A 22,549-nucleotide genomic window follows, 5' to 3' on the forward strand; every position below is an offset into this window, starting at 1 on the left:
TCTGTCGCCCAGGCTGGAGTGCAGTGGCCAGATCTCAGCTCACTGCAAGCTCTGCCTCCCAGGTTCACGCCATTCTTCTGCCCCAGCCTCCCGAGTAGCTGGGACTACAGGCACCCGCCGCCTCGCCCGGCTAGTTTTTTTGTATTTTTTAGTAGAGATGCGGTTTCATCGTGTTAGCCAGGATGGTCTCGATCTCCTGACCTCGTGATCTGCCTGTCTCGGCCCCCCAAAGTGCTGGGACTACAGGCTTGAGCCACCGCGCCTGGCCTATCACAAGGCGTTACTGCTTCACATTGTGTCGTTACGCATTACATCCCTATTGTACCTCCCCTAATCATGAATATTTCTGAACCCTCAATGAAAGTAAGATTTAATCCCTTCGTTTTGTTTGCTGCATGCATACCAGATGGCAAAGAAGATCTACATAGCTACTCTGAGAGTAACCAGATATTGATATAAAAATCTGTGAGAAACTCACAGGTAAAAGACAGTACAAAGTCAAATTCATAGTACCCAAATACTGTAATCTTCGTGTGCAAATCAATTATATATATATAAAAATATATATATTGTGTATATTTATATATTATATAAATATATATAAATTTTTTTTGTGTGTGAGTTGGAGGTTTGCTCTTGTTGCCCAGGCTGGAATGCAATGGCGCAATCTTGGCTCACCACAACCTCCACCTCCTAGTTTCAAGCGATTCTCCTGTCTCAACCTCCTGAGTAGATGGGATTACAGGCATGCACCACCACACCCAGCTAATTTTTTGTATTTTTAGTAGAGATGAGTTTCTACATGTTGCTGAGGCTGGTCTTGAATCCTGGACCTCAGGTAATCTGCCACGTTGGCCTCCCAAAGTGCTGGGATTACAGGGGTGAGCCACCATTCCCGGCCAATCAATTGTATCTTTAGTATGAAGGTTAAAAGGTAAAACTACTACAATATGGTAGTTTGTTAAGGTATACACAATAAAATCAGAAGATGTAAAATGTGACATCAACAATATAAAATGTATGTGTGTGATAAATGTTTGGATGTTTTAATGTGATGAAGGTTAAGTTGTTATCAGCTTATAATACTCCTCTTGTAACTGTAAGATGTCTTATGTAAGCATCTTGGTAACTATAAGAGATACACAAAAGATTCACAGTAAAAGATTGAAGCATATCACTAGGGAAAACTGTCTAATCAAAAAGCAAGAGAGCAGAAAGAGGAAGAAAGGAACAAAGCATCTGTAAAACAATCATAAAACAATTAACAAAATGGTAGTAGTAAGTTCTTATCAATAATTACTTTGAATGTAAATGGACTAAATTCTCCAATCAAAAGATATAAAGTAGTTGAATGGATTTTTTAAAAAGAGACACAAACAACTATATGCTGCCTATAAGGGCCTCACTTCACCAGTAAGGACACGTAGGTTGAAAGTGAGAGGATGGAAAAAGATATGCCATGCAAATGGAAACCAAAAGAAAGCAGCAAAATGTCTTAGTTCACCTTTTGCTGCTATAACAGAATACCTGAAAATTACTAATTTATTATCAATGGAAATTTATTGGCTCATGGTTCTGGAGGCTGGGAAGTCCAAGATCAAGGAGCTGCATCTGGTCACGGCTTTCTTGCTGAGTCACAATATGGCAGAAGGTATCACAGGATGAGAGAGATAACAAGAGACAACCAAATTCACTTTTATAACAAACCCATGGTCATGAATTATGAACTCAAACTTTAAAAAATAAATGGTTTATTTGAGCAAATGGTGCTTTGTCAATTAGGAAGCACAAAACTGAATGAAGTCAGGCTTTTATGAGATGAATGCAGAAGTAAGAGAAAGACAATGTTTGATCCGTTACTGTTATACAGTTGCCCATTTGTTCTTTTCCAGTAGAAAGTCTCTAGTTATATGTTAGCTGGATGCTTCTGATTGGCTAAGCTTGGATTTTGTTTTTGTTTTTCTATGACATCTGTGATTTTATTTTTAATCTCTTTTAAAAATAAATCTATATTAACCAATTCGCCGTCATAATACTCTGGGTAAAAGTGTACTGTTACAATGGCAATTTAATTTGAAGCAGAATTTCATGTATTATAGGTCCTTTTTTTTCAGCTTTCATTTTAGGTTCACGGGGTACATGTGCAGGTTTGTTATGTGGGTGAACTGTGCATCACTGAGGTTTGGTATACAAATGATCCTGTCACTCAGGTAGTGAGCACAGTACCGAAAGGGTAGTTTTTCAAACCTCACCCCCATCCCACTCTACCCACTCTAGTAGTCCCCATTGTCTATTGTTCATATCTTTACGTCCATGTGTATTCAATGTTTAGCTCCCATTTTTAAGTGAAAACACATGGTATTTGGTTTTCTGTTCCTTTGTTAATTTACTTAGGATTCTGGCCTTCAGCTGCATCCATGTTGCTGTGAAGGATATGATTTCCTTCTTTTTATGGCTACATAGTATTTCATGGCGTGTTTGTACCACATTTTCTTTATCCAACCCACTGTTGATGGGCACCTATGCTGATTCTATGTCTTTGACATATTGATATAACAATTTATATTCCTTTGTGTATGTATCTAGTAATGGGATTGATAGGTTGAATTGGCAGTTCTGTTTTAAGTTGTTTGAGAAATCTCCATACTGTTTTCCACAGTAGCTGAACTAATTTACATTCCCAATAACAGTGTTTTAGCACTCCCTTTTCTCTGCAACCTCACCAACATCTGTTATTTTTTGATTTTTAATATAGCCATTCTGACTGGCGTGACATGGCATCTCACTGTGATTTTGACTTGCATTTCTCTAATGATTAGTGATGTTGAACATTTTTCCATCTATTTGTTGGCCACATGTATTTCGTCTTTTGAAAAGTATGTGTGCACATCCTCTGCCTATTTTTAAAAAGGGTTATTTGGTTTTTGCTTGCTGAATTAAGTTACTATTTGTAGGCTGTGTATATTAGACCTTTGTCAAATGCATAATTTGAGAATATTTTCTACCCTTATGTAGGTTGCCTGTATATTTTGTTGATAGCTTCCTTTTCTGTGCAGAAGCTTTTTAGTTTAATTAGGTCCCACTTGTCAACTTTTGTTTTTTTTGCAATTGCTTTTGGGGACTTAGTAATAAATTATTTGCCAAGGCCAGTGTCCAGAATGGTATATCTTAGGTTTTCTCCAAGGATTTTTATAGTTTTAAGTCTTATATGTCTTTAATCCACTTTTGATTTTTGTTTTGTTTTGTTTTTGCTTTTGTTTTGAAACAAGGTATTACTCTGTCAACCAGGCTGGAGTACAGTGGTGCTATCATGACTCATTGCAGTCTCAACCTCCCAGGATGAAGTCATACTCCCACTTCAACTTCTCTAGTAGCTCGAACTATAGACACATGCCATCACAGTTGACTAATTTTTCTGTTTTTGGAGAGACAAGGTCTCCTTATGTTCCCCAGGCTGGTCTCAAACTCCTGGGCTCAATTCTCCAGCCTTAGCCTCCCAAAGTGCTGAGATTACATGCGTGAGCCACATACCTGCCTCATTAATCCGTGATGAGTTATTTTTTGTATATGGTGAAAGACAGGAGTTCAGTTTCATTCTTCTGCATGTGGCTAGCCAGCTATTCAGTACCTTTGGTTGAATAAGGGGTCCTTTTTTCCATCTTTTATTTTTGTTGACTTTGTTGAAGATCAGATGGCTGTAGGTGTGCAGCTTTATTTCTGTTTTTTTCTATTCTGTTCTATTGGTCTATTTGTCTGTTTTTGTACCAGTACCATGTTGTTTTGTTTACTATAGGCTTGTAGTATAGTTTGAAGCCAGGTAGTATGATGCCTGCTGTTTTTCTTTTTGCTTAGGATATCTTTGGCTATTCAGGCCTTTTTACAGATGAATTTCAGAGTATTTTTTTTTTTTTTCTAAATCTGTGAGAAAAATACATTGGTAGTTTGCTAGAAATAGTGCTGAGTCTGTAGATTCCTTTGGGCAGTATGGCCATTTTAATAATATTAATTCTTCCAGTCCATGAGTATAGAATATTTTTTCATTTATTTTTATCATCTATAATTTCTTTCATCAGTATTTTGTAGTTTTCCTTGGAGAGATCTTTCACCTCCTTGGTTAGGCATATTCCTAGGTGTTTTATTTCTTTTTTTTCTGGCTATCGTGTATGAGATTGTATTCTTGATTTGGCTGTCAGCTTGAATGTTATTGGTGTATACAAGTGCTACTAATTTTTGTACATTGGCTTTCATACCAAATTCATTTATCAGCTATAGGAGCTTTTAGTGGAGTCATTAATATCATCAGTGTAGACATATAACTTTATTTATTTTCCTATTTTGATTCCTTTTATATCTTTTACTTATCCGATTGCTCTGAGTAGAACTTATAGTACTATGTTGAATAGGAGTGGTGAGAGTAGGAGTCCTTGTCTTATTCCAGTTCTTAAGTGAACTGCTTCCAGATTTTGCCTATTCAGTATGATACTGGCTGTGAGTTTGTCATAGATGGCTCTTACTATTTTGAAGTATGTTCCTTTGATCTATTTTCTTATGTTTGTTGATGATTTTTATCATGAAGATTTAGGATTTTTTCAAAAGCTTTCTCTGCATCTATTGAGATGATTGTATGGTTTTTGTTTTTAATTCCATTTATGTGATGAATCAGATGTATTGATTTGCATATGTTGAGCCAGCCATATATCACAGAAATAAAGCCTTCTTGATAGTGGTGAACTAACTTTTGATGTGCTGCTGGATTTTGTTTGCTGATATTTTGAAGATTTTTGCATCTGTGCTCATTAGGGATATTGTCCTGTAGTTTTCTTGTGTGCTTGTCACATTTTGGTATTAGAGTGATGCTTGCTTCATAGAACGAGTTAGTGAGAAATTCCCCTTTCTCACATGGTTTGGAATAGTATCAGTGGGATTGATACCAGCTCTTCCTTGTGTGTCCCGTAGTATTTGGTTGTAAATAAATCTTTTTCAGGCCCATTTTGGTTGGTAGGTTTTTTATTACTGATTTGATTTTGGAACTCAATATGCCATTCAAGGTTTTGATTTCTTTCTATTTCAGACTTGGGAGGTTGTGGGTTTCTAGGAATTTATCTGTTTCCTTTAAATTTTCTAGTCTGTGTGCATAGTGGTGCTTATAATAATTTCTGAGCATTTTTTGTATTTCTGTGGGATCAGTTGTCATGTCACCTTTGTCATTTCTGATTGCACTTATTTGGGTCTTCTCTCCTTTTTCTTTGTTAATCTGGTTAGCTGTATATCAACCTTGTTTATCCCTTCAACAAACTAGCTTTTGGTTTCATTGATCCTTTGTACTTATTTTTGGATCTCAATTTTGATGAACCCAATTTGAGATGACAATATTAATCTATTTATGAATGCTGAGCCCTTATATACTCATCACTCTTAAAGGTCCCATCTCTCAACACTGTTGAATTGGAGGTCAAGTTTCCAGCATATCAACTTTGGAAAACATTCAAACTACAGCAGATAGCTATACCAGATAAAATAAACTTTAAGTGAGAAACTGTAGGACAAGATAAAGTTGATCATTATATAATGTTAAAGAAACCAATTCATCATGAAAATATAACAATTATAAATATATAGCACCCAACTTCAAAGCACCAAAATATGTAAAGCAAGTATTAATAGATTGTAATATAATAATATGAGGGGATTTTGGTATTCCACTTTCAACAATAAACAGATTGCTCAGACACAAAATCAAGAAGGAAGCATTGGGCGTGAGCTACGCTTTTGACCAAATGGACATAAGACTTGTACAAAACATTTTACTCAACAGCAACAGTATACACATTCTTGTCCAGTGCACACAGAACATTCTCCAAGATAGATTATTTATTAGTCCACAAAACTCATCTTAATGAATTTCTTAAGATTTGAATTATATCAGGTAACTTTTTCAACCATAATGGTATCAGACTAGAAATCAACAATAGGGAGAACTTCAAAAAATTCACAAATACATGAAAATTAAACAACGTACTTCCGCCCCCCCCCCAGAAAAAAATGGGTTAAAGGAGAAATTAAAAAGAAAACTCAAAAACATACATTAAGACAAATGACAACAGAAATACAACATATCAAAACTACGGGATGCAGCAAAGAAATTTTGAAAGGGAAGTTTATAGCAACAAATGCCTACATTAAAAAAGAAGAAAGATCCCAAATAAACAATCTAACTTTATACCTCAAGAAATTAAAAAAGAAAAAGAACAAACCAAGCCCAAACTTAGTAGAAGGAAGTAAATAATGAAGATAAAAGCATAAATAAATAAATTAGAGAATAGAAAAACTAAAAATGATCAATGACACCAAGAGTTAGTTTTAAAAAAGAGAAATAAAATCAACAAAACGTTAGCTATACTAACTAAAAAAAATGAAGAGAGAAAACTCAAGTAAATAAAATCAGAAATGCAAAAATGAAAGAAGAGACATTTTATTTTATTTTATTTTTTTTTTTTTTTGAGACGGAGTCTCGCTCTGTCGCCCAGGCTGGAGTGCAGTGGCCGGATCTCAGCTCACTGCAAGCTCCGCCTCCCGGGTTCACGCCATTCTCCTGCCTTAGCCTCCCGAGTAGCTGGGACGACAGGCGCCCGCCACCTCGCCCGGCTAGTTTTTTGTAGTTTTTAGTAGAGACGGGGTTTCACAGTGTTAGCCAGGATGGTCTCGATCTCCTGACCTCGTGATCCGCCCGTCTCGGCCTCCCAAAGTGCTGGGATTACAGGCTTGAGCCACCGCGCCCGGCCAAGAAGAGACATTTTAAATGATACCACAGAAACAGAAATGATCATATAAAGAATAATTATATACCAGCAAACTGCATAAAAAGAATAAATAGATAAATTTGTAGACAGATAAAATTTACTAAAACTGAATTATGAAAAAATTAAAAATTTGAATAGACCAATATTCATTGGATTAGTACTAAAAATCTCCCATCAAATAACTCAGTACCAGAGTTAGCATCAATGCTGAATTCTACCAAACATTTAAAGAAGAACAAATACCAATTCTCAAACTCATCCAAAAAATTGAAGAGGAGTAAAAACTTCCAAAGTCATTTTGAGGCCAGCATTGCCTTTGTACCCAAGCCAGACAAGGGTACTACAAAATAAACTAAAGGCCAGTACAGCACATGATCTTTGATGAACATATATGAGAAAATCCTAAACAAAATTATAGCACACAAAATTCAGCAACACATTAAAAGTACCATTGATCATGATGAAGTGGTATTTATCCTTGGGATGTAAGGATGGTTCAACATATGCTAATCAGTAAATGTGATTTATTAATTAACATATGTCACATTATCAGAATGAATAACAATAAAAAGATCATCTCCATAGATGTAGGAGAGGCATGCAACAAAATTCAGCATCTTTTTATGATAAAAACTCTGAAGAAATTAGGTATAGAAGGAATGTACCTCAACACAGCAAAGACAATGTGTGATAAGCCCAGAGCTAACATCATATTAAATAGTGAAAAGTTGAAAGCTTTTCCACTAAAATCAGGAAAAGGATAAGGATTCCCACTCTCACCATTTCAATTCAACATAGTATTGAATGTCCTAACCAGAGCATTTAGGCAAGAGAAAGAAATAAAAGGCATTCAGATCACAATTAAATTGTGTTTGTTTGCAGAAGTGATTTTATATATAGACAACCTCACAGACTCTACCCAAAAATTGTTACAATAATCAAATTTAGTAAAGTTGCAAAATAGAAATTAATATACAAAAATTAATAGCATTTCTACACACTAGCGATGAACCAGCCAACAAAATAAATAAAGAAAACATTTACAATCAAGAAAATTATTTACAATGATTACAAAGGAAAATAAAGTGCTTAGGAATAAATTTAACCAAGAAGGTGAAGAATCCATACTCTAAACATTTTAAACATTGAAAAAGAAATTGAAGAAGACACAAATAATGGAAATATATCCCATGTTCATGTATTGGAAGGCTGAATATTGTTAAAATGTCCATAACACCCACAGTGATCTACAGATTCCGTGCAATCAAAATTCCAATTAAGATTTTGTGAAATAGAAAAAACAATCCCAAAATCTATATGGAACCACCAAGGACCTTGAATAGCCAAAGTAATCTTGAGGAAAATGAACGAAGTAAAGGCATTAGATTACCGGATTGGAAAATCTATTAAATATTACAAAGTTATAGTTATTAAAACAGTATGGTAGTGAAATAAATACAGACATATATATCAGTGGAACACAATAGAGAGCTCAGAAAGAAATCCTGTTATATATGGCCAGTGATGCCAAAAGTACACAATAGGGAAAGGTCAATGTCTTCAATGAATAGTGCTGTGAAAATTGGATATCCACATAGCAAAGGAATAAATTAATCCTTCTCACACTATATGCAAAAGTCAATGCACAGTGAATTACACACTTAAACATAAGACCTGAAACTAAAACTACTAGAAGAAAACATAAGGGAAAATTTCCATGACATTAGTCTGAGCAAATATTTTTTGTACTATGACACCACAAGCAGAAGCAATAAAAGCAAAATACACAAATGGGATTAAACTAAAAAGCTTCAGCAGAGCAAAGGAAACAATCAGCAAAGTGGACAAACAACCTACTAAATATGTGAATATATTTGCAAATCATACATCTGATAGGGGCCTTATATCCAAAATATATAAGAAATTCAAACAACTAAATAGTGAAAAAAATAAATAAAGGACCAGACTAGACATCTCTCAAATAAAGACATAAAGATGGGCCGGGCGCGGTGGCTCAAGCCTGTAATCCCAGCACTTTGGGAGGCCGAGTCGGGTGGATCACGAGGTCAGGAGATCGAGACCATCCTGGCTAACACGGTGAAACCCCGTCTCTACTAAAAAATACAAAAAACTAGCCGGGCGAGGTGGTGGGCGCCTGTAGTCCCAGCTGCTCGGGAGGCTGAGGCAGGAGAATGGCGTGAACCCGGGAGGCGGAGCTTGCAGTGAGCCGAGATCCGGCCACAGCACTCCAGCCTGGGCGACAGAGCGAGACTCCGTCTCAAAAAAAAAAAAAAAAAAAAAAAAAAAAAAAGACATAAAGATGGCCAACAGTTACGTGAAAGTTCCTCAACATCACCAATCATAGAAATGCAAATTATAACCACAAAGAAACATCACATCATTGTTAAAATAGTTTTTATAAAAAGACAAAATATAACAAGTATTGGCAAAGCTGTGGAGAAAGAGCAACCTTTATACATGGTTGGTGGAAATATAAATTAGAACAATATGGAAACCAGTATGGAAATTTCTTGAAAATTAAAAATAGTAGTGCCCTATGATCCAGAAATCTCACTATCCAAAGAATATGAAATAAATATGTCAAAGAGATAGCCACACTCTCATGTTAATTGCAGTTTGTAGTATTATTTATAATAGCCAAATAGCCAAAATATGAAATCAACTTAAGTGTTCATCAGTGGATGAATGCATAAAGAAAATGTTATATATCTATATATAACATTATATATATAAATATGAAATCAACTTAAGTGTTCATCAATGGATGAATGCATGAAGAAAATGTTATATATATATAACATTATATATATATAAATATATGTATTTACATACATATTTACATATGCAATGGAATACTATTTAGCCTTAAAAAAAAAGAATTCCTGTCATTCATGACAACATGAATGAACCTGAAGGACGTTGTGTTATGTTATGTTATGTTAAATAAAATAAGCCAGGCTCAGAAATGCAAATATAGTATGATATCCCTTATATGTGGAGTGAAAATGTTAGACTGATCAAAATAGAGAGTAAAGTGGTGGTTATCAGAGACAGAGGAGTCAGAGATTCGGAAGATATTGTTCAAAGAGCATAACCTTTTAGTTAGATGGGAAGAATAAGTTTAAGATGTCTATTGTACATGGTGACTACAATTAATTACAATATATCATATATTTGAAAATTGTTCTCACCACAAAATAATGATGTTTGTGAGGTAATACATACCTTAAATAGCTTGCTTTAGCCAGCCATTCCACAATGTATACATATATCAAAATATTACGTTGTACACCATATATTTATACAATTTTACTTGTCAATTAAAAAAAAAAGACTGGTGAGTTTTCTGGTATACTTTCCAGTTGTCTTTCCAAGGGATGTTGGAAGTCAAGTAATTCATGGTTCGAAGTGCTCTTCCTTTATTTATCTGGATTAATCCAATTTTGAAAATATTTTAAGTACTATATTCTATTTGGACAAAAGAATATCAAAGCTATTATTTACACAAATGAAAATGATCCATATATTTTCTTTGGCTTTCATCAATGCATTACTGTGCAGAGCAAGGCTATCTTGATTGGGGATTATAAGCACAATCGAAATCTCTTTTAAAGTATCTATTTGTCCACATCCCTAGACATCAAGTTGAAAGTGCATTTTGTTTTTTCTTCCCTTATTTGCTTTTCTAAATAGAACCCAAGTTTCTCCTTTCTGTTGTGTTTTTTGGAAAGATGAGAAGATTTGGGTTTTGTCTGTCTTTATTTAGACAACGAAAATTTCATTCTCTTCTCATGTTTCCAGGAGAGTTCAGGAAGTTAACAATAGAAAAAACGGAGACTCTTTGTAGCCCACAGGATTAAAATGTATGCTACATAAGTAAATAGATTTAACTATGTTGCATCCTAAATGTCATGAAATACTAGAAAGCAACGTTTCAATATATGTGTAACACTGGAAAGCAAAAATTATCAAATTACCAGACAACAAAAATGATAAATGTCTGGAAAGAGAATGGAATGATATAAATACTTTATGCAGTGTGATGATCTTTCACTCAGATATTTAGTCTAATCACAATTAATATAATTAATGAATTTTTGCATTACACTATTTTACTATTGGTTTAGATAGATTATAGATACATATTCCATTTCTTTTATGCTTTTTTCTCTCCATTCATTTGTATGTATAAATTTTCATCATTTACTATGTCTTCTCTATTAGAATCTTAGTATTTTTGCTTTAACACTTCATTTTTGAATACCCTACAGATTATAAAACTCGACTTACGACAGTTGAATGTAGATAGCTGTAGCCACTTATTAGACAGCCCTATGACTTGAGAGCGCCTTATCCTTCTACCTCCTTTGTGTATTTTGCTTTATTGTTCTTAGAATTTTTAATTCCTTAGACATTTTGATCGTATAAGATAGTATTATAATTACTTTTTATGTATATATTAGTTTTCTTCTTTTGTTGCCTATAAAATTTGTTTCTCTTTAGTTTCTGAAGTTTATTGTTACTAGAGTAGGTTGTTTTCCTTCTTTAGTTTGTGGAGTTTTTTCCTAGACCTTCCTAATTAACGATGATCAGTGTCTCCATAGAGTTTATCAAGTCATTACAGTGCCATTTGTACACTTCGATGGGGCCAAGGCTATGTCATCTATTTCCATGTAGGCATTAAAATTGAAGGCCAACCTCTGGGACATACACCCCAGGAGGGGAAAAGCAGTCAAAACACGGACGCTCAGTACCCCCAACTCCTGTCTATTGTGGTATCATACACTGAATTTAATAGTCTGGCTTTAAATTTCGTTTCATTTTAGATCTTGGGTGCTTTTATTTCTCCTTACATGCTCAGATGGGTATTTTGTGGGGTTGCTCACACTTATTTTTTTTTTAAATCTGTTTATGCAGTTTTCTATACATTTATAATAGAAGATACAGTGCATATTCTAATTGTTTGCTATGTTGCTGTAACTGGACCAAAGATATTGTGTTAAATTAAACAAATACTTAGTCATAATACAAAATATATTGTTTGAATCCATTCAATTTTTTAAAATGCTTTTTTAAAATTTTAAACAAACATTTAAGTTTAGAAAATTTCAGAATAGGAACACAATCCAGGGTTAAGTATTATATTGGGAGGAGGAGGGAGATTGGGAAACACATAGAATTAAACATTAATTTTAATTTTATATTTTCCAGTGCAATATCGACTTTTTAAATTTTCCAATTACAATTCCATATAAAAATAGGCTTATAAATAAAAATCAAGGGCTGCTTATTTGCAAAGATTCATAAAATAGACAACTCTTTTGTAAGTCTGATTAAAGGGGAAAAAGAGGAATAGAATGAAAATTATTAGTATGAAATAATGAGTATAATTACAGGAACATAATGTATTTTATAAATCTGTGACATTTTATGCAAGTGCATGAAAATAATATTAAAAATTATAGCAACGTGTAAGACTGACATTAAAAATATACATTATAAAATTTGATTTAAGAATAGGTAGAAAATTTAAATAGTTCAATAACAATTTAGAAAGTGAATTTAGGCAAATAATTGACACAAAAATAGAAATTTAGCTCTAATTATTTCACTGGCAAGTTTTAGTAACCTATTTATTAACAGGTAACTTCTAAGTTACTTAATTTATTAATCAGCAAAGAATACATGAATCTAGTTTTCAATGAACTTTTCTTATTCAGTCTATGAACCTGGCAAAATCATTTTTCCAAAAATACAAATTAATCACATATAGGAAAATAAAAACTATGGACAAATTTTATTCAAAAATATAAATTCAAAGATTCCAAACTATTATAAAAAATTGCATATTTATTGTGCCGTGATTTGTTCAGGATGATTAGGACAACTGTTGATATAATTCTCTACTTGATAATGTGAAAGGAGAAAATACATGATAATCACACTATATGAAAGAAGTCGTTTGATAATACTCAATGCAAATTTATAATAAAACTAAAAATGGTATTCTTGACAAACTGAAAAATAGGAAAAACTGCCTCACTTGATAAATAATGTCTTTGATAATACTATAAGAATTCATAATGAAAATAAAACTGGCCTGCTATACCTAGTACCATTTATTCGATATTGACTGCACTGGACTACGTAATTGAAGTACAGATAAAAAATTTACGAAGTATAAGTAATGGAAAGGATTTGTGAACTTGCAATAAGGTGCAAGCAGTGTGATTTTCTATACCTAAAGGTCAAAACAATCAAATAAAACTATTAGAAATAGTAATCTAGTTTGTGAACTTCACAGGACACAAATCAGTATACAAAAATTAATGGTTTTCCTTTAACACAGTAACATTCAATTAAAAATATCAAGGACAATTATAGCCATAATAATAGCAAAAACCATAAAAACTAGAGATAAACCTAACATAAAATAAAAAAGGATTATAAACTACTTATAAATCTTTACTTTAGGAGAGCAAAGAATAATAAAGGAAAAAACATAGTCTGTCCTTGAATGAAAATACTCAAATATGTTAGATGAGTCTTTCTTCTTGAAAGTATTTTACAAGCCCCAATATTGTCTCAATTAACATAAAATAAGTTTCTAATAAAGTTTGATAAGCTGATTCTAAAGATTGTCTGGAAAATTAATGTATTATAAATGCAAAGGAAATTTTGAAAGAAAAAAGAATTTTTCTCATCAGTATTTTCAGTATGCCAAAATTAGATTACTTAAAACACGATGGAATTGAAATTGGTAACACATATATGTGTGATATATGATACATAGGTATCATATGTCATATATATATGATATAAACACACATATATAAAGATAATCTACTTGCATATATATGTATATATTCACATACGTAGGATAAAAGTAGCATTTCAAATTTATGGTGAAAGGATGACCTGTTTTATAAGTTATTTCTGGATATTTGCTATTTTTTGGAAAATATAAAAATATGTCCTTACTTCCTCTTACACATTAAATAATGTCAGAAGGACTAAAGAGCTATATATCAAAAAACAGATCCCTTGGAATTACAAAAAGAAAATATATTATGTTATTATTATAATTTGGGGATGAAAAAGGCCTTTCTATGTGGAATTCTGTCCAGAATTTTTTTTTTTTTTTTGGCAGAATTTTGCTCTTGTTGCCCAGGTGGGAGGGCAATGGTGCGATCTCAGCTCACCACAAACTCTGCCTCCCAGGTTCCAATGATTCTTCTGCCTCAGCCTCCCCAGTAGCTAGGATTATAGGCATGCACCACCATGCCCAGCTAATTTTGTATTTTTAGTGGAGACGGGGTTTCTCCATGTTGGTCAGGCTGGACTGACATAATGTTACTTAAAAATATTTTGTATAGTAAAATATATGATAATAAAAAGTAAAAGAAAAGTGAAAAACTGGAAATATACTATTTTGATATATGTATATATTATAAAAATGATCACCACAATCAAACTAATTAACATATCCATCACCTGACATACCTGTGTCTGTGTGTGTTGTAAGAATACTGAATATCTACTCTCTTAGCAAATTTCAAGCATACAATACATGATTATTAACTATAGTCATCCTACTGCACATCAGGTCTCCAGAACTTAGTCCTTATGATTAAACGTTTGCATCCTTTGACCAATATCTCTCCATTTCTACCACTCCACAACTTCTGGTAACCACCCTTCTACTCTGTTTTCATGAGTTCTACTTTTTTATATTCCATGTACAAGTCAGATCATGCAGTATATGTCTTTCTATGTCTGACTTATTTCTCTAAGCAGAAGATCCTCCAGTTTCATTCTTCTTGTTGTACATAGCAGAATTTCCTTTCTGTTTAGGATGAATAACATTCCATTTTATATGTGTGTATGTGCGCTTGTGTGTGTATGGGTATGTATATATATTCCTTATCTATTTTATTTATCCATTAATTCGTTGACAGGTTGTTTCTGTATTTTGGCTATTGTGAATAATGTTGCAGTGAACGTCAGAGTGCAGATATCTCTTTGAGGTAGTGATTTAATTCACTCTGGGTATTATACCCAGAATGTTCATAAATGTAAATGAGTGAATTCTGTTTGAAAGGTAAATAGTCGTTATGTATCATAATTTAAAATACATATATTTTAAGAAATATTTTCACACCCATTTTTAAAGCATCATTTGTAATAGCCAACATTAGAAACAATTCACATGTCATTCAAAAGAAGCTGTTTAAATTAATTATAAAATATCTTTATTAGGGAATACTCTTCAGGGATCGAGAAAAATAAAGTAGACCTATATGTAGTAGCATAGAAAGCTTCCCAAACCCAGAGCCTGTGCAAAGTATAAACCCTGTTTTAAATCCTATTATTGGTCAACTTTGGTTTTTAACAGCATTTTGATTAAGCTTATTGTAGTCAAATGATCTATATTCAGTTTTAAATAACATGAACTACTTTTCATATGTGAGTTGAGGAGTTCATTTTTACCTTAGCTTTCTTTATTCTTCATCCACAAAACTCCTCTACTGTTACCCAGCGTTTTGCTGATATAATCTGGGTTTTAAGATTCACATAATTAATATTAATATTATATACTAATGCCATATTTGTAATAGTTGTTTATAATTAACTCTGCTTAATAGATTTCAATGTTATCTATTAGTTCTTTTGGTTTTTTGTGTTTTAACCAAATTTTTATTCATGTTTTTAAATTCAGCATCTAGTTGTCCAATGTTATTTTTAGCGAATAGTGTGTGAGCTGATACTTAGAGATATAGTGACCAGGCATTTGCATATATGTGGCCCTTTCTTCTGTTGCTTTTTGCAGTATAGAATTCTTAGTGTAGTGTACTTTTGTTTCTTTGTTTGTTTGTTTGTTTGAGATGGAGTCTCGTGTTGTCGCCCAGGCTGGAATGCAGTGGCATGATCTCGGCTCACTGAAAGCTCCACCTCCCAGGTTCAAGCAATTCTCCTGTCTCAGCCTCCGAGTAGCTATGACTACAGGCACCCACCTCCACACCTGGCTAATTTTTGTATTTTTAGTAGAGATGAGGTTTCACCATATTGGTCAGGCTAGTCTCAAACTTCTGACCTCAGGTAATCCACCCACTTTGACATCCCAAAGTCCTGGGATTGCAGGTGTGAGCCACCGTGCCCAGCTTGTTTTGTTCTCTGAAAAGCTCCATGGGTGTTCTTTTCTATGTTTAGTGTTTAGGAAGCAAAGTCGGTAGCTAACTTAAGTTTTTTCTAACTTTTGGAGTTTGTCTTTATTTAAGTTTGTCTGATGTCTTTAAGTCACCAGAATACTTATTCTTCATCAGTTTTTATTAATTTGCTGAACACTTCATATTCACAGAATGGAATAATAGCAATAAAAAAGAATGAACTGCTACACTCAGCATCATGGATAATATCATAGGTCTACTGTCAGGTGAAGGAAGACAAATAGGTTTCCGTTTAAATGAAACTCAAGATAAAGTAATCGATGTTGATGAAACTGGATTAATGACACTTTCTAGGGAGATGCAAATATTATATATCTCTGTGTGATATTTACATGGATTGACACACATAAAACATATCAAGTTATACTTTTAAGATATGAGAAATTTACTGTTTGAATTATATCTTCCTTCCAACTGCCATATTTTTACTTAGTGAAATAATAGAATTAATAGGATTTAAGATGATCAAATTGCTAAACAAATTTTCTTTTCTTTTTAGAGATATCTTTTGTGCCTTTGTTGGTATCTTACCATTATAAATGAGGCACAGCATTTGGTAGGTCTCTTGAATTTTGGAAACAAAGGATAACAAAGTTTGATGTGTTTTGTCCACGAATTTACTGGAAGACCTAAAATACTGCCGTCCTTTAAGAAGATCTTGGCAGATAATAACTCTCCAGCAGGTCTCAGCTGCAGTAAAGCAGCTCATCCACATTTGCCCTTATGAACCTGCATATCTAGTATCACTCAATGTATCAACAGCAGACCGGAAAGCTGTATGTAGCTTGTGGCAAACCTCTGAAGGTTGAATCACTGTAAAGTCTCCTAGGGTTTTGAGGCATATTTATAACCCCTTTGGCAAGCAACTGTTCTGGTTTTCAAAGCAACTCATGGCTTCTTATTAAGGCCTTGTTACAGAGCCTAAAGTAGGTTTGGGTAAACTACAGTCCCCAAGACAATCTGGCCTATTTTTATGTAGCCTGTGAGCTAAGAATGTTTTTCATATTTGTAAAGGATTAAATAAAAAGCAGAACAATATTTTTTATCTTAAAATTACGTAAAACTAAAATTGTGGTGTCTATAAAGTTTTATTACAACACGATGATACTCATTCAATTACCTATTGTCTATAGTTGCTTTCACACTACCAAAGCAGAAATGAGTTGAGGCTATTAGACTGTATAGTCCACAAAACCTCAAATGTTTACTATATGGCCCCTTTCAGAAGTTTACCAGCCTCTTGACTAGACGCCTGGTTATGAGTCATCAGGTAATTCTACTAAGTAGGTTTCCTATTATGTCTTGACTATTTTCTGGTTCTCTTTGATATACAATTAAGAGTTCCTAGCAGCTGTCCATTACCAATTGGAAATGTGTTTATATAATTGTGCTCATGCATATTCTGATTTTGCAAGTAAATTGCATAAGTTCTTTCATATTTCCATTGTCCTACACGTAGGCAGTATGTTGCCCTTCAGCTTACATATATGGTCACCTGGAAAATTAACTGTAAATATCTAATTCAGGAGGAAAATAAATGAAGCCTGGTTTATCCATGGCTCTGTACAAAAGACTGGTGTAACCAGAAGTGGTCTAAGGAGTGTTCTAGCCTCACTCAGGAAGGGCATTGCAGAAGAGTGGGGAGATATTCTTCCCACTGAGTAGAAAATTGGTAATATATCTCAATATTCATTTCCTTGGAGAAGAGACAACTTGAAGTAATAAGCTACATCAATTTATTAGCAGTGGCTAATTATCTAGCCAGAAGATACATGGAGAAATCTTCCAAACTAGGCTTAAAATGTAAGACTGTCTATGGCCCAATGAATACTGATCAAAAACAAAATAAATAAATCAACCAACAAAAAGGAAACCACTCCAGAAGAGAAATTTACTATATAAATGGAATAGATGTAGGTCCAGCCCCATTCTTTAGCCCTCCAAGCAGCTTCCCAATAGGTTCAACTAAGTGGTTATAAAGGCAAGGATGGAGTCTGTTTATGTGTTCACAACTGCACTTCAAGGAGGTCAGACAGATTATCTGTCTTCTTCTACCACCGAGTGTCAAATTTTTCATTAGCAGCAATCAATTCTGAGCCCCATGAAGTTTACCCTCTTCTTGCAGGAGCAGATACCTGGTAGTAGATTTTGTGTTTATATTTGACCCCAATCATGAAAGAGGCAGTTCTCACAAGAATAAACTTTTAACTCTCTCTTTATTTGCATTCCCTGTATCTTATGGTTATGATACAGGGCAAGTGAGCCCCAAAATTGGGAATTGGGGCTTAGCCTGGAGGGTTCTTGACTTTGCTCAGGAAGAATTCAAGGGTGAGCGGTTGTATATAGTAAACTTTATTGAACCAGAGCTGCTCTTCGCAGAGAAGGAATAATTCATACACGGTGTGCTCAGAGTCAGCAAGGTATGGGCAGTTGGCAGCTATGTGTATACTTATTTATAGACACTTTTAATTACATGCAAATTAGAGGGTGAGTTATTCAGAAATATCTAGAAAAAGGGATGGTAGCTTCTAGGTCATTGCCATGGAAAGAGGAAGTAACTTGCAGGCTGTTGCCATAGCATTTGTAAACTGTCATGGCACTGGTGGGACTGTCTTATGCCAATGAGCAGCAAGGACAACTAGAGGCTGCCTTCAGCACCATCGGCTGAATCCTGCCAATTTATTAGAGTGAATCTATCCTATTGGGACTAGGAAATAAGTCCAGTCAGTCTCCTATCTCATTACCCCCTCAGAGATTAGATACTCTTCTTTAATCTTAAGAAAGCTACCAAAGAGTAGGAGCCCATCTTCTGTAACTGCTTCCTGCTGACTTTATGGACATAGGCCCTGCCTGATTGGATGAGTAAAAATCTCTAGATACCTGATATAAGGGCCCCAAAGGCAGGATGTTTTCATTCTCTAAGTCAAAAGACATGATGAGTTGGAAGTAGTGTGCTAGAATTGTCTTTACATGGAATTGCTGTACTCTAGAAAACACAAACTTCACAAGGAGGTTAAACAATCAAGGGGCAAAAAATAATAGTAAAAAGATAGGTATCAAAGGTCCCAGGAAGGGTAAAAAACAGGTGAGACTTGGGAGGATACTTTTGATAGTGGACTAGACATAGTTGGGGTCAGTTCCCTGGTTATATATATCTAACCAGGTGAAATTAATCATCAGGGGATCCTTCTTTCCAAGTTTTTAATAGAACTAAGTATCCTGGTTCAACAGGAGAGACATTGTTTTTCTTTGGGGTAAATGGCAATATTTTTGTATTTTTGAAAGATCTTTTGAACCTGGCCTAAATTCTAAGAGGGACACAAGTGAAGTATGTCCATCACCCTGTTTCTCATCGTGACCCAAATTAGGTTTTTAGTATTTTTTTTGTTTTGTTTTTGTACTGCTTTTAAGACAGGGTTTGGCTCTGTTGTCTGGGCTGGAGTGCAGTGGTGCAATCTTGTCTCACTGCAACCTTCACCTCCTGGACTCAAGCAATCCTTCCCCGTCAGCCTGCTGAGTAGCTGGGACCACAGGTTTGCACTACTGCACCTGGCTAATTTTTGTATTTTTAGTGGAAACAGGGCTTTGGCATGTTGCCCCAGCTGGCCAATATTTTGGGTTTCTTATAGCCAATTAAGCATTTTAGGCCAGATTGAAATGGAGGTGGGAAGGCACTCATTACTCCTTATAACCTGTTTAAAGAAATAAAAGATTGAAACCAAAAACCAAAAATAAGGTGACATGTGAAAAATATCAAGTTATATTGGGAGAAAACATTGCTTTTATAGAATTCTAAGGTAAAATATTTTATCATCATGCCATAAGAACAGTTAGAACCAGAGGAGAAAAAGTTGCAAGTGTTGACAAAAGCTCAAGAGAGAGTTATCGCTCAGGCTTTATCAAAAGGAAAAAAAACTGATAGCAGTGAGACAAAGCAACCATTGAACCTCTGAGATACAAATTGGAGAACTTTTTGAAAGAAACAGATTACAGAATTGTAAAGGAAATCAATACCTTAAAATCTTTTTGTAATATGAAGACCATTTTTAGAAAGACTATTATAAATAATTCCTTGTTAATTATAGCTAGTTTAATTACACACATTTTTTTTTCATGAATTCATCTTAGGAAACATTATTGTAATTCATATGGACTATCTATGACATGCTTGGACTTTCTGACTTGTCTTATACTACCTCTCCCTTAAATAGCCAGTCATTTTATTCTAGGACAAGAATTTACCATACCAGATTTTTCCTCATATAACATTACTTTTTAAATACTCTCTTATTAAGAATACATCTTTGTATTCTTTAGCTTTCTTCACATCTGTCTTTCAATGAACTGGTTGCTTTTTATTTTATAATTAAAATGCCATATAAAACCAATGACTATGTAAAGCCAGTTTTCTGTTAGCCATAATAAAGCCTGTGAACATTAGTGGTTCACCTAGGTAAGAGCCTTAAAGTTAAAATGTAAAAGACACAACATTCCCATCAAACTAATAATCTTATACTAGTCTCATTTACCCAAAGATAACCAAGTCACATGAACCTGAAAAGCATTTAATATTATTTGTTTTGTTTATGTGCACGCTTTTATGTATAAGTCATTTGACGGCATTCTAGACACAACACATATCATGATACCCGTATGTATACATAAACAGAAACACATAAAGCTACCTATACAAGACAGCTGCATACAAATCATTTACACAATTGGGACCTGTCTACCTGGCCAAATTTTGTTTGCCATGATAGCTATGGAAGACAATCAGAGGCAGAGAAGTGGATCCTGTAGTATTAAATAAGGAAGGACGGGGCAAACTATTTGGCTTAAGGGGAGACCTCAGAGTCCCTGAGCTGCCAGAGAGCTCACCCAGTAGTGGAGACACTGAACAAAAATGTTTGAGTGGCTGATTGTCTACCAGTATAGGGAACTATCTGTTGGGTCAAGGTTCCAGGATGCCCAAGTATTTTTACTTGAGCAAGGCAGTTCGTTGGGGGCAAATGGAAGAAGTTTAGCTCTATTATTGATGGGGAGCTTTCTCCATTTCTCATCAAGAATAGTTAGGACATTCTCATTGCCAATGGCCCTCTTTCTTATAGTAGGCACACTGATTCTGGCCCAGGGGCTGTCAAGTCGGGGGCTCTCATCTGGGCATCTCAGACATGGAACTTGTGATACCTCTTCAGGATGGGTAACCCTAGGTGGCAGGAAGCTTAAAGCAGCCACTAACTATTACACTTTCTGACTATTTTTTAATGTTTTTTTACTCTAGTTTTTTGCTATCTCTATTGCTATAAACCCAAAAGGCCAAGTTTAGTGATTGGCTTATAGGAGTTTGTGGTCCACTACTGGTTTTCATAGCTTTCTCCTAATGTCAGGGGCAGATTGAGTAATAAAATGCATACCCAGGAGAGCTCGCCTTTCCAGGGAATCTGCGTCTGCATTAGTATATTTTCTGAGTACCTCAACCAAATGGCCTTGAAACGGAGTGAGATTTTTATCCTTTCTCTAAGTTACTTCTCTAACCTTGTTGTGATTAACTGGCTTAATCACACACTTCTCTATATCTTCTATTAAACAAGTAACCATGTAATTTTTGTGTTCAAGATCTTGGGAACCTCCTTTGTTATTTCAAATAGGGTCTAGATCTGGAAATGCATCTCTTCTCATGTGATAATTGGAATGGACTTGGTTACATGTGGCCACTCTATCTGCACATTCACAGTTGGCACTCAGAGTCTTCCACTTTTCCTCCACAGCACAGAAAGTAGATGACAATACTGTCAATTCATGCCGAGTTAAATCAAAGAACACGGTCAACTTAACAAACTCTTCTATAAACTTTCTGGATTCTCTGAAAACTGGCCAAATTTCTCCTCACATAAAGCCAAATCAGATATAGAAAATGGCATATATACTCAAAGTGTTCCTGTATCTCCATTAGCTACCTCCTGCAGTGGAGACAGATTTAGTTTTAGGGGCTGATATGGGGCTCCACTCCTGGTGGTACTGATTGGGCTACTTCTTTGAGAAATAAGGGGCATAGGCTGGGGCTAGTTGGATAAGAGGGAGAGATGCCTGATGATCTAGGAGTGGAATCCTGCATTATAGAACTAATGGGACCCCCCTTCAGGATGAGAGGACTGAGGAGACTCTGAGGAGGGTGTAGGCCTTTATAGGGAGCAGCTAGGAGATCCCATAGGTGTTGCTTCTGGGTGCCTGGCAGTAACATAAGCCAGTAAACGGCCATAAAAGTCTGTACAGAAGGTACCTTCCTCAGTTTTCTTTTTTTAAATAAAATAAGTCCAACTGTAAAATAGTATTTTGATATGAAGAACCATTTTTAGAATGAAGTTTTTGGTCTCCCAATGTGTATTGTACCCTAATGATGTTGCACTACAAAATCAGGGTTTTTTCTTAAGTTTTTTTTTAAGAAAACAAAACTTAAGGAGTTTGTTTTCTTTAAGCTGAGTTTGAATTTGCTCCAGT

Source organism: Trachypithecus francoisi, unplaced genomic scaffold, assembly GCF_009764315.1.
Source record: "Trachypithecus francoisi isolate TF-2019V2 unplaced genomic scaffold, Tfra_2.0 Lachesis_group17, whole genome shotgun sequence".
Classification (NCBI taxonomy): Eukaryota; Metazoa; Chordata; class Mammalia; order Primates; family Cercopithecidae; genus Trachypithecus; species Trachypithecus francoisi.